The following is a 14,790-nucleotide window of genomic DNA, read 5'->3' as shown; positions in this document are numbered from 1 at the left end:
TAGGGGCGTGCTTTGATTGTTGATCGACGTTCTGTTTAAGGCGAAGACATACGTGGACCACCCTTTTAATAGATGCCTAATTACAGTGTTTATAACAAGAGGCGATTACTAAACTAACAACAACAGCAACCATAAGCAAACCACAAGCAATAAAATCTCATGACTTAGCGATATTGTGTTGAATTTATTTTGCTTTATTTGGAGGAACTGCACCAATTTAAGTCGCTAGTCGTCTTGTTACCGCTGGTGGAGTTTGTAGAGTTGGTAGTAGTCAGTTTGTAGCTTTCGCCACTGCAGCCTCCAGTGATTTGTACATGGTATTTGCCGTACCAGCAACTTTTTCTTGGTTGGTGCATTCCTGTTGATGCTTTATAGTTTTTTATATTATCCTTTTATCCTCCTTTTTCTCAGTTTGATTATTGATTTTAATCGAAATTGCTGTAAATAGCCTGTTTCCATCAGGCTTGATATGCAGTTTATAACACTTTTGGCTTGGCTGTTGCCGTGTGGTCCTCAATTGTTGACATATTCCTTAGCAATAAAATGTTGCTTTAATATTAAAAGCATCAATTTTTTTTCTTAATATTTTTCATATTTTAGTCACCAAATTCCTGAGTTATTTTGAGAAAATTATGAGAGACAGGTTTTCATTTATAATTACAGAGAATTATGTATTAAAAGCTTTTATATTGAACTGGTATCAATCAATTTCCATTTTTATTTACAAATACTAGTAGAGATTAGTAGAAATATATATTTACTTTTAAAATGGAAAATTTGTATCTGTAATATCGTAGTGATACTTATTTAAGTAATGGAAAGATAATTGATGTAATTTTAAAAGACAGATTATATTTTACCGTACAACACAATTCCGGGGCACACTAGAATTCAAGGTAATGAAGTAGCAAACAAACTAGAAAGAAGAGGCGCAGCTTCCCAGTACCTAATGTGTTCTGACGTTTCATTTTTAACTTCAATTTCATTGTGTAGTCTTTAAGGAAGTTTTTTAAGTAGTTTTATCCATATCAGTGCCGCTTAACTGATATGCAGCCATCTATTTGATATGCTATTAATATCTATTTGATATCTATTTGATATATTGATATCTATTTCAGCGTATTAACCGAGAACGATGTGCACCGAGTATAAGCACTTGTAAGAAACCGATTTCTTGAATTCCGAAGAAGAGGCAAATCTGGCTAGATGACACTGAAAGAGACTTAATAGAGCTACGCGTGAACGATTTGAAAAACTTGGCATCGAATCGAGTCAGATGGCAAAAATTGGTTGAGGAAGTACTGGTTCAACCAGGATTGTTACGCTGAAATAGAAGATGAAGATTTGTGGGTAACCAGTTCATCGTTTTTATTCATTTTTAGATAATATAGAATATATGTTTATTGCTTTTATTTTGATTATCGAATCGAGTCAGATGGCAAAAATTGGTTGAGGAAGTACTGGTTCAACCAGGATTGTTACGCTGAAATAGAAGATGAAGATTTGTGAGTAACCAGTTCATCGTTTCTATTCATTTTTAGATAATATAGAATATATGTGTATTGCTTTTATTTCGATTAAGTGCCCCAGGCAGAGAAATATCTTGAAGTTGCATTATGTGTCAGTGTTATATCATTCCATAACAATCAGTCACCTGTGTTAATGTTATAACTATCATTGCCAGGTTTCATTATATTTCGCTACATTCTTCTTAAAGTTTGAATTTTTTTTTCGCTAAGCCCAGTAATTCATATTAGCTACACTTCTGTCTTTCCTTCTTTTTTATATTGAGCTATGTTCAGAGATCTAAGAGTAAATGAACCTACACCCGCTAGCTAAAAATCACAGTACTACTGAAGTGGTAATAAAACATCAGATTGGGATGAAATTCTATCCCTTACCACTCAAAAGTTTCCGATTTCTAAAAATCAATAGTGACACTATCTTTCTCTCAACCAACGAACTTATTAAGTAATGTAATATGTGGATGATTATTTAGCTCTTTCTAAATTACTTGATTATTACTACTCGGTATTTGATTATTCAATCAATCACTGCACGTCGAAAATCAATCTTTTTTAGTGGGGAAGAGAATAGAAAATAAATCAGTACTTCTGACTCTCAGAGAGTGAAACACTGTGTTACTTAACAACGCTAGTTGAGCAGAAAATAGTCTAGCTTTCAAATCAAAGCCAAACTGTCAGCTGCTGAGAACATCCTAACTTTGGGCGAAAATAGTAATGCCTCCTCGTCTAGATGAAAGCCAAACAGAATGTAACTAGAGGTCATATCCGCTTTCAAGCAGAGACGATATTCTGTTGCCGTCAGACAGGCCTATTTCGTTGAGATAATAACGCAGACTATGTTGGCCTGTTAGTCAGATAACCATCGTTCTAAGTAATAACAGATCATTTTGTGAAGGTGATGAATTAGATTATTGAAGGGTTTTTATAAAATATAACCAAATCAAACATATTTCTTAATTTAATATGACGTAGCTTATAAGATGATAAGTAATAAGAGTCATTACTAACAGACAAGTTTATACCAGTAATCCATAGATATAATACACAATCCATTGAAGCCTTTTATAGAGACGCAAATATGTTTATTTTATTTCCACAAAGGCAGTCATTTAAGTGAATTTATCTCTAATATGAATTTTTTTTTTTTTGCAATTATTTTGGTTAGATAAAAACTATATTCAAATGTCTATGTCTAAAAGCAATTAAAACAAGTGACTAAAAAAACATAAGGTATGAAGCCACACAGCAATGGATAAACCGAAATTGTCATAATAAATGGATTATTGCTTGTATTTAAGCTAACGTGTTGATGGTTCCGAATGTCTACAAATATAAATTAACCACTCGGAAAACATATACTGCACTGCGTGTAATCCTGGCACAGCAATGTCATGTAGTACTTGCAACAGTTTTTGCAGAAATTGAGGAACTGCACCGGAGTTGCTCATTATCTCAATCGCTGAAAGTTGCCGCATTGCATGCGAACGCGTTTAAATACAATTTTGCACCGAACACTTTTAACATGTCTGCTAAGCATAAAATACTTGTTGTTGCTGTTGTTAATATGTTGCAACTGAAGATCAACAACGGAGCTTCAAGCGATGCAACATTTCGATGCAGATTTGTATGTTTAAAAGCTGTTAATACAAACCATATTCCACGATAGCGAATTCCGTAACGCACAGACAACGCACGACGGGATGCAGGCGCCACTTTAATTCAACGCCACATGCCTTATTGACCAATCAACCAGGTAAATGGCTTATGCATTGCGGAGTTGCATCACGCATTGGATTCACATATTTAGATTTGGTATTTAGGCACTTGTCGCGTCATTAGCTCTTCTGTAACCCACATGACCGATGGCGATTGTTGCTCTTACTGTTACTGTTTGTGTAATGTCGCCAATGTTGACAGTGTCATGTTGCACGTTTGGTTATACATTATTAGAGTTGTACAACTGTTCCAAACGCCACTGAGTTGCACACTAAGTTGAAATACCAAGACTAACCAATACATTAATCCATGATCGATGGCTGATCTTCGAGATGCAAATTCAGATAATTTCAAAAATACCAATGCGTTTCTTATGTTGTCACACAGGTGACTCAAACTGTCGCCAGACCGCTTCCAATTTATGCTTGATCTTCTATAATAATTCACATGGCAACTGACGCATGACTTGTTTAGTGAAATGCTACCTTCGTCATGTCAACATAACAGGATTATGGTAAGTGCTGTTTACATTTCGTTCAATTGGAAAATAATTGACAAAGATCAGAAGCCAACATAATCTTGATAGATCTTTGATGACGGTTGCTTCTTGAGAATTAAAAAATGTCATTTAGGTCAAGGTTGTGGACATGATATCCATTTAACAAAAAAATTAATGTGTAGAAAATATTAAGCTGAAATATATCTTCATAATACATTAAACAATTGGGTTTTGTTACGTTGTATTGTGAAATCTCTAGTCTCTCTAAGCGAGAGACAATGTACAAAAATAAGAAACTATACTTAAGCTACCTGCTTAATAGAATTAAAATACGCCGCATTTGATTTCTGAAATGGTAGATTATTTCATTAAAGTATTAAATAATTATTTACTTAATTTTTTACTTTATAAAAAGAGTACATTACGGAAACTCTTGGGTTGTCGCAGCGGTCATAGTCAGACTGGACAAGAAGCATTGGTATGCGCTAGGTAAAAATTCAAGCAGCTTCCAAGCAGAAATTGACGCGATATTTAAGTGTGTACTCCTCAATATTGAATAGAAATACTCGGGATAAATCAGTAATACTGAAAGATAGCCAAACAGCTATCAAGGCACTAAACTCCCGTCAGGTGACCTCAACACTGGTGCAAGAATGCCTTGAAAATCTAAATCTGTTCGGCGAATTAAATCAGGTGTCGATTTTCTGGATACCGGAACATAATGGCGTACACGAAAATGAAAACACAGACAAACTAATCAGAAACGGAGCAGCCACACCACTGTGGGGCCGGAACCATTCTGTGGACAAGGACATAGTACCTTCCTCTATCTCATGAAAATGAAGGAGAATCACAACAAACAGGAACACTGGGATAAACTTTCAGGAGTAGCACGATCAAAGTCACTTATCAAAGTCACCTATGAGAATAGCAGATACCAGGATTGTTGGACTTCAATCCTCAAAGAATGTTAAAAATTATTAAAGCAATCTTAACAGAGTACTGTAAACTGGACATATAGGTGATTCAATTGAAAATTACTATATAACTTTATATCTCAAGCAAATAAGAATATATTGATACTAAAGCTTAAACCAGCAATACCCCCAGAGGAGGTTTTAAAAACCTTCACATTTAATGTTTTTAACTAGAATAATAAACTAGCATCCAATATAGTCACAATTGGTTTCTTAGTCACAAAACTTCTTTAACTTTTTTGTTTACTTTCTGAAATTGAAATGTTCTCACAGCACTTGTTTTACTAAAGTAACAAGTATCTTACATGCTTCAGCTGCCGAACTCAAGTAGATCTTAATCAAGTGCACAGTTGCAGTTTGAATTTTTTAAACGCACAATTAAAACAGTGCAAAAGTAACAAAGTCCACCTCAAACAAAAAAAAAGAACAACTCAAGTGGTGCAAAAATGTATATTCGTGATAGATCACTTCGTCCGATAAAGTACAAACGTCAGCTGAAAATTAAAACAAGCGAATAATTTAATTAAGCAATTCTTGTAGTTTTAGTGAATCAATTTGAATAGTTATTTAGAAAAAAAACTGAAGTTGTATACAAAGCTAGTAATAGATGGGTTGATGTACAAATTAATGCCAATATTTTGAATACTCTTTTAGAACGGTTTGACTTTGAAATGAAAGTCAACGAAATACACATCCAGGTATGTTAAAAATTAACTAATTGCATACAGGAGCTAGTAATAGTAACTAATTGAATAAAAAAGCTAGTAATAGATTAGTAATAGATGGGCTGATGTACAAATTAATGCCAATATTTTGAATACTCTTTTACAACGGTTCGATTCTGAAATAAAAGTCAATTAGATTCACATCCAGGTATGTTGAAAATTAACTAATTGAATAAAGGAGCTAGTAATAGTAACTAATTGAATAAAAAAGCTAGTAATAGCTTAGTAATAGATGGGCTTATGTACGAATTAATGCCAATATTTTGAATACTCTTTTACAATGATTTGACTTTGGAATACAAGTCAAAGAAATACACATCCAGGTATGTTAAAAATTAACTAATTAAATACAGGAGCTAGTAATAGTAACTAATTGAATAAAAAGCTAGTAATAGATTAGTAATAGATGGGTTGATGTATGAATTAATGCCAATATTTTGAATACTCTTTTACAACGGTTTGACTTTGGAGTAAAAGTCAACGAAATACACATCCAGGTATGTTAAATATTAACAAATTGAATAAAGGAGTTAAGAAAATTAAGTTACTACTAAACACATTCTTAATTATTATATTTTCAAAATTATTATATTTGTAAAGTTCCAGTTGTTCCATAGTTCTTGTAAAAGAAATATTATATTCTCTTTTTTTATGACCGGCATTGAAATATATATGATAAATATATTTCATATATTTGATAAAGAAAAATATATTTCAATACCGGCGATAAAGAAATATATATTTTAATACCGGTGATAAAGAAAAAGGAATATAACATTTGATTTTTACAAGAATTATGGAACATCTGGAACCTTACATTTTCACAATTGTGTAATTTACTTAATTCAAAACTCAACCTGTCATTCTTGGACATTGTCGCATAAAATGCTACAGATTTTGTATTTGTCTGAATTGAAGTACGGTGAATATTGGATATTGTCGTCTAAAAGGCCCCATATATTATGTTCTTTTAAGAGGATAGCGAATATGTGACGGATCTCCTATTTTGTATTCGCCTTACATTAAATCATATATTGTAACCTCTTGCTTTGATCATCCATTATATCTTATTGTGTTATAATAAGTTTTTATTCTAGTACGCCTAGCCTCTTAAGTAATCAAGTTTACTATGTAATCAATTTCTGTGAAATTGTGAAAACACATAAATTTGTGTACATTCAGAAAGCCTAATAATAATAAAAGGCTTCTAATATTACAAAAAGTCTGTAATAACAATAAATTAATTCTCATTATCATGTATTATGTATCTTTATTATCTATAAAGATACATTCAGATCTTTAAAATATTCGAAGCCCTTTATATCAGCGCTATGAGTTACCATTTTTCAAGCATATATCTTTTTTGAGTACAAAATATGTTATACTGCATAAAGCCAGGGGAAGAGGAGACTCAAGCAACTAAAACAACTTCCTAAAATGAGTTAAGGGTTTACATTTATACATATGTTAATCCAATATTATTGCATAATGACTGTTTACTAACACACCAATTATTTTTTAAAGTCCACAAATTATCTAAAAACCTTTCCTAAAGTATATTTCTGGTTACTGATCTGTTACATGGCCTTGTTTAACTCAATAATATCAAAGGAATATATTCGTATGCCAATATATAAAACATAGTTTCAATAATAATAAAATTATTAATAATAAGTACATTGAGGTTATGAATAATGTTAAATTTATTTTAATCAGTTTAATCATTTGAATGAAAAATGATGTGGTACAAATGAAATGTAAATATTAATTATTATATATATATTACGTTAAACTATATTTAAGTCTCATTACAAATAAAAAATATAAAAAAGGATAACCCAAAACTTGTTATTTTACTCGTGAAACCCCAACGAGATACTGATAAGAAAACATGTTAAAATATATGTCCTTCGTAAGTTTCGAATAGAGTTGGTGTTGAACGAGATAAAATCCCGCTGTGAACATTTAGGGTGCAAAATCTCAGATTAAATAATAAAAATGTTATCTGGGCATAATGACTAAAGTATTCTTTAAGATTTGAAAAAAATTTATAATAAACAATTATTAAGAATTTTTTATTCCCTGTGTTATTTAATAAAGCCACACAAAAGTCCACATAATTAAAAATTAAATTTATAATACAAGCCAAGTAATCTATGTGAAGAAATTAAGACATTAATTAATACTAAAATATGCATTATTCATACCTCGAAAAAAGAAATGTTAAATAAAAATTGATAAGAGCTGCAATTAAGTGCGTGTTTTAGTGATAAAATAATCCATTTACCCATCAAAAACAAATATATTCACATCCCGCAACTTATCTAGACTCATTTCCATACCATTTATTTCTCCTTCGCTGTCTATTGTACCACTCATTTGGGTGCTTCTCTAAATTAATGTGGTATTAAAGTCACAATCTCGAACCTTAAATTTTATTGGTTTTATGTGTCTGAGCGGAGAAGACCCTGGAAATGCCAAACCCTTTGTTCAAGGCGTTAATTAAAATTATCTAAATTTATGCTAAGCACATTTCAAATTGAGTTATAATAATTTTAGTCAATTTCCGAATGCTGTATTCACAAAGTCAGGTTTGGTTGAAGTGATCTGTCTAAATTTAAAAGGGTTTTTAGGAGATTGCCAGCACTTAACTTGAAGTTGTGTAATTTTGTTATTTATGTTTAATGTTAATGATTAAATTAATCCAACATTAGACAATAGAGAAGGGTTAATCAGCATTGGTAAGTGTTTTGAATTAATCACAAACTGTCAATAAATTTAGTCAAAATAAATAAGATAAAAATATTAGAAATTATTTAAATGATTATTTAAATTAAATTCAAGTTACTGAATGTTTTGAATGTTTATGTGAAAATATTTGAAAAAGTAAAGAATGGAGTGGGGTATTTTTATAAACCGAAAAAATTATTGCGTATTTTAAAATATATTTATACTTAAATAAATTATAATTTATATAAAATATTAATTTCAACAAATAATTTAAATAAAACACTACAGAGATCTACTAAAAAACTCCATAAAATACACATACCAGCAGATAAAGCTTCTAAGATTGGAAGTAAAGATATGAATAAATAGCCAAGAATGCTTACGAAAATCACTAAATTAAATTAATTTAATTAAATTGATTATCGTCTCAACCAATTGATATTCACTCCTGCACAATCATACTTTATTGGAACCTTGTACCTAGTAGTAAGTGGTAAAAACTGCAGCAGTGAATATAATGACTAAGCTCCGGAGTGCTGAAATAATCAGGGTAGCTGTACGCACATGACTGTACAACAAGTTACAGGTGATACATTAAATTTGACAAACAGTTTGAGCAAAAATCCTCCATGCGGCTTTCGGTGATATATTTAGAAGTGTTTTTATCATCCGATCGGATGATAGAAGATGTTAGGTTAATTATCTAACCAAAATAATAATCAATAGTTAATTAATTGATTGATTTTAATACAATTAAAAATCATATAAGTGGACTGTGTCTAATTCTAGTCTACCGAATTCTCAATCTTAAGGAGTAATCTTCTTCTTTGAAGAGAGACAACAAAAAAAGTTAATTAATCTGCTCAGGCCTGTCAATATCTTAATACTTCCGAAAAATTCTGAAGAGTAAACTCATTGTCGTGTTTCTATCTAAAGACACATGGCTATAGGAAGGTCCCTATGTGGAGGGTCTAACCACTTTAACTGACGTCTCTGAAATAATGGTGTAGGTGCAGATAATGGTGTAGGCAGTGGAGATATCTCGTAAAAATTAAATAAATCTATTTATTATAGGCTTTTTCATCATTGCAGTGTTTTTCAGATGAAGGTGATTATTTTTAAAGAAACTGTGGCTTGTCTGGACATGTATAATATAGTTAATAAGAATATATACCTACAATCAAACAACCTACAATTCTTGAATTCAGTCAAATTTACACACAGAACGGTTTTTGATTGCTACACATCTCTAAACGGCATATAGCCATTTTTTTACTTTGAGTTCTTGGTCAAATTTATTATATTATATTGCATGTATTAAATATACGGCAATTGCAGGGCACACGAATCAATGCTTCAAGTAATCACTCGGAAGACCTTAAAAATATTGGTATAATGTTGACATCATGCAAACTTTTTTTAATTATTTCTGTGCTGTTAAGAAAAAATCCATTAATCACGTTAAGGTGATCCGCAAAGAAATCAATCTAATAGTAAGTTTGGTCACAGTTCATAGCCGGTTAGCGAATTATGGTAGAAGATTCAATCAACTATTTAAACATTTCTATCGCAGTTGTAGGAAAGACGATAAAAGTGCGTCATATCTACTTCTGTATTGCTCAACGCATTCGCGGCGATCTTCAGTATCTCCCACGAAAAACCATTTTTGCCTTCGCCAAAGGATCAATGTGGTTTTTTTATCCACAGAATTTTCTTTATGCGGTCACAGGATGGGCCAACAGGTTTAGATGAATCCTTTGGATTGCTGGCATAACCTGACCTAACTCTTTGTCTGAAGAGGGTGAATAGTACCAAATCATTTTTTCTTTAATTATATTTTGTTAAATTATTAATAAGTAAGATTAAATAAGTGAAAGTCTTATTTTAAGTTGGGTAACCTAACATATTGCATTTCTGCAAAATAAAACTTAGACGAACAATAAATATAAAGCATACATAAATATATATTTATATAAATAAATAAACACTATGTATTTATAAATATGTAATATCTCCACCAAACTTGAATGTTCATTTAAACATTATCCGTGTTGATAATGCGTGACTAAATCTCATTAATCACATTTAAGCAACCCAAAATACACAACATATATGTGAACCCCTTGTAATCTGATGTGGAGGTAAAAAACTAAAGAAAATCAAAAACAAAAACAAAAACAAAAAATAATTAATAATAACCATTACTTACATAAACAAACAGAAACTTCAATAAAACCTAAAACCCTAAAAGCCTTGTTAAAGCAAAAGGCAGCAACACCATTTTTATAGCGCAAACTGCCGACATACACACATTAAACAAGCCGCAGTAGCTTAAGCAATTGCTAATGGGGGAAAATTTAACCAAACACACACAGAGAGAGAGGAAATGTTTTGTATGTTGCAAAGGCAACTCGTTAAAATGGGGTGGACAAGCATAACATTCGTTCGCGCTCTCTGCTGTGTAAACAAATTCAACACTGCTAGTGCCGGCCGGGCGCTGCCTACCATTTTTGCTTTCTTTTGTTTTGTTTTGTTTTTGTTGCTTTCAGTTGCTATTTTCGTACACATATCTGTGGTTAGTTTGGCTACCGTTTGTGACGTACCGGTATATGCGAGTGTGTGACGTCCACTTATCTGCTCTTTTCTTATTGGCATTAATGTTTGTATCATGTATTAGTGTTGGTGATTATCTATGTGATTATTTTGAATTAGTAGTTGTGAGTATATTTTTAATATTCTCTTCGCTTATTATGGTATCTCATAGGGAAATTGGGCGGTACTTATACGTAAAATTAGAGAGAATATTATCAATAGTATTCTTTTTAATATTAAAGCATAGAAATTAAATCTATTGCTTTGAACTGTTATAGATTTTTCTGAAAAAGTAGACATTTACTGAGATATTTTATTACCGAATATACATTGAGGCTAATTTATATTCAATCAAGAGTAACGAGATATACAGTAAAGCACTTTTGTACACAATCTATATTACATCTATTTATATACTTTTGATCCGATACTGTAAGAATCTCATATGTAGGTTAGTTACTACGTACAAACTAATATTTCTCTAGATACCTATTCATAAAGGATTCAACGGTACAAGAACAACTGAAGAACCTGCAAAGGATAGTGTTATAGTTGCCTTGATAGATCCTAAGTCTTATGACGGCATGGTGATATGTTCTTAGAAAAATCGAATTTACAATAAATTGTTTACAAAATACATAAATGTTTATAAAAGTTGACACTGCTAATCTGTTGACAGATTTCTCAGTCTAATTAGATCTAAACTTAGATCCATCATGGATTTCTCACATATACATGATCTGGTTAACAACATTTTTCCAATAATGTTATTAAAAGACGCAGACATTAGCTGGTTTTGTGAAATCCAGAGTGAAACATACAGACGATTAAGCAGAACAGAGACCCATTTTATATGTTTGTGCTCTGCGATTATCGAAAACTGATCAAGTACCAACATCTGGTAGAGTAATGAATTTTACCGTACTTGGTGTAATGATTTTTAAGACTTTTTGTGTACAAAATATATCTTTCAAGTAGAGATTAGCGGTAATTAATTTGTTATAAATTAAATATATGTTGGATGTTATATAGTATATGAACAACTTGCATTGTCTCAATGATGCTTAATCCACTTTTAATGAAAAGGTCATATTTTTAATGAGAACTCATCACAAACTAACTTGTGTGAACACTGAAGAGTAACAATTGAAAGGATAAAACTAAATACAACTAACGTTATTTTAAGCAATATTTCTAAAGAGGCTGAAATAAAAATTATAATGGCTTACCCCCTTTCAAGTGCCTGATGTTCTCCTAGAAAAAAGTTGAAATAAAGATCAAAGTTTTTCGTAAATAAAATAGTTTGCAAATATTTTTAGAGGATACAAAGTCTTTAACTAAAAGATTCTCTAGTTTTAAAAAAAAATTTACACAAAAAATAAAACAGTTCTTCTGTTAAATAACTGATTTAAACTAGAATTGAGGAGTTAATTATTCCATTTTTATAGTCTCCCATGCGGAAATTTAGGTAAATATAAATGACCTAACAGTACTTAAACCATGAAAGTATTGCAGTACTTAAACCATGAAACATATACAAAGAATTACTTTTGCAATGTCATTACATAAAAAAACAAAATTTTAAGTGAGATCCAGGCAGATATGTGTTTCCCGAGAGACCGTTAAGGGATCTACCTATCTTCACTTTCTGCTACTTACACATAATAGGAAGAAAACACTCACAATATGTAATATAATTTTGTCGACCCGGCTTTTCAACATAAGGTCGGGTCCAGGGAACTCATTAATAGAAACCGAGCTCATGCTACTATGTTAATTGCATTCATTGGTATACACTGTACAGAATCATTGAATACTTCCATTCAATACTTATTGTAGAAGTTGCAAAAACTTGGACGTAGACAATACAGTTTAACACCTTCTCTGTAAATACCCAGTCTTGTCTAACAAAAGAAACCGATTTTTATGAATATGATTTCTTGACAGTTTGTCAGACTACACATCGGTAAGAACAAAAGATTACTAAAACTAAATAAACCCAAATGGAAGTGTATCTGCATGGATTTCTTGCGAGTAATATGGTATTAAAAAGGTAAAAATTTCCAAATTATGTAAGGTAATAGAATATCTGGCTATCAACCATTACAACCAACTAACAAACCACGATGCAGACAAAAGAGATTTATGTTATTATAATGTGTATCCTATTAGTACCGAATATCAGGAAACTAGAAGCTTTAAAAAAATTTAATTGAGTTTTTTTGAGACGTAGATACATAAATTTTGATTTTGTTTGTCAATAAATTCTAGATGTGCGTATAAATCCATCAACTTTTTTTTTCAATCTTTTTTCTTAAAATTAGGGCGTTAATAGTATTTATCAATAGCTTCGATGACAAAAAGCAGCGGTATTTGTCCAAAGTCTTTTAAGTTTAATATTGTGAAATGAAATGAAATCAAATGAAATTGATGTATGGAAAATTATTAATGTGGTCCTGAACTCTTGCGCCGCACACTTTAGTATTACAAGTCTAAAACTGGAACCTTAGAGCTCGAAAAAGTTATTATATGTTATATTTAATGTGTCGAATATTTTAATTATAATAATGAGCTTTCCTTCTAATGCATTCTGATTTTATATGATTATAGATTAATTATTATTTTAGTCTATTTCGTATGTCTCACATTGGAGCATATTCGAAACTTTCTAATTATCTATGGCAGGTAAAAATAATTTGGTTTAAAAACAGTTCAAGATATATTGTAGGCCAACTGAAATTTATACCAGTAAAATCAACAAAATAAATGCTATATCCTATACACAGAGATAGATAATATGTATAAATATATAATATAAAATTATGTTGAAGCTGTTTTGAGCTAGTGCACTTAAGACTTGTACTCTTTTTTAACTCGAGGTATTATCAAAACCCCTCTTTATACCTTAACTAGATTAATGTTTATTACTTCATCAGACTAAGCAATAATTGACCTCAGATCTGCATACCTCTCCGAGGAACCTGTAACCCTTCTGAGATTTGATAACGCTGTCAGTTTTCGCAAATAATTACAGGGCTCTATCCGATATGTATTTTTTGATGGGATCAATCTTGATGTCCTTGAGGATGTCATTCATTCTAATGTACCATGGAACTTTGAAAAGTCTTCTCAGAGCCTGGCTTTGTGCAATTTCTAGCTGGTGAATAGTTGTGTTTGAAGCTTTGTTAAACGCTATACAACCATATAGAAGTGACTTACGAATTATTTGGTTAAATATCAAATATTTATATATATGTACATATATATTAAGTGTAATGTCATTCAGTAGTAGTTATTAATGCAATGGAATTTAATTTAATTTTAAAAGCACCTTCCACCACAGCCTTTATATTGACTAGTTAGTTCCAGGCTCTTTGTCTTTATTCATTTGAAGACAACTTATGATATTTCATAAAATAATAGACATAGCCTCAAATTAAAAATTTGTGTTCATCATCATTTTGGCATCACAGTCCAGGATGGACCATTGCCTCCTCTACAAAACGTCTCCATTTTTCTATGCATTTCGATTTCTTTCTGTGTTGTGTTATTTTCATCGTTTGTATGTTGTCTTCTACATCTTGTAACCAACTACGTCGCGGTCGTCCTCTTTTCTACTCCCCTCTGGCACCTGGTTGAAGCAGAGTCAAAATAATTCCATGTTGCTAATTTAAAATCGTTGTCCTTTATACGTTACGTAGGTCGATATCTCAGGGGTGTTCTTCTCCGAGGCAGTATCGTTGAATTCGTGGCAATAAATTTTATAACTGATAAGAGGTCGCCAGCCTCAGATCAGGATCCTATGGAAAAATTTATATTAGAGTCCCTTTTTAACTTGAGTTACATTAACTAAAAAAATACAGAATCAATATTTAAGTCATTTTGTGAAAATCAAGAGGCAGTATTAAGTGATACTTCCCCTACTATGGTCAGTTTTAATCAGTATATTATAATTGAAATATGAAAATATATATATATAAATTCATATATTTGTATATAAATATATATACCACTATAAGTACTTA

General features: G+C 31.3%; 1 protein-coding gene across 1 annotated transcript in view; it reads right to left on the bottom strand.

Annotated features, from left to right (window-relative positions):
• Positions 1 to 14,790, bottom strand: part of LOC119670772 (glutamate receptor-interacting protein 1) — a 391,907-nt gene that overhangs the window by 85,978 nt on the left and 291,139 nt on the right. The window lies entirely within an intron of this gene.

This window comes from Teleopsis dalmanni, chromosome 1, assembly GCF_002237135.1.
Source record: "Teleopsis dalmanni isolate 2A chromosome 1, ASM223713v2, whole genome shotgun sequence".
In the NCBI taxonomy this organism is placed as follows: Eukaryota; Metazoa; Arthropoda; class Insecta; order Diptera; family Diopsidae; genus Teleopsis; species Teleopsis dalmanni.
This window is presented reverse-complemented; position numbering and strand designations above follow the sequence as displayed.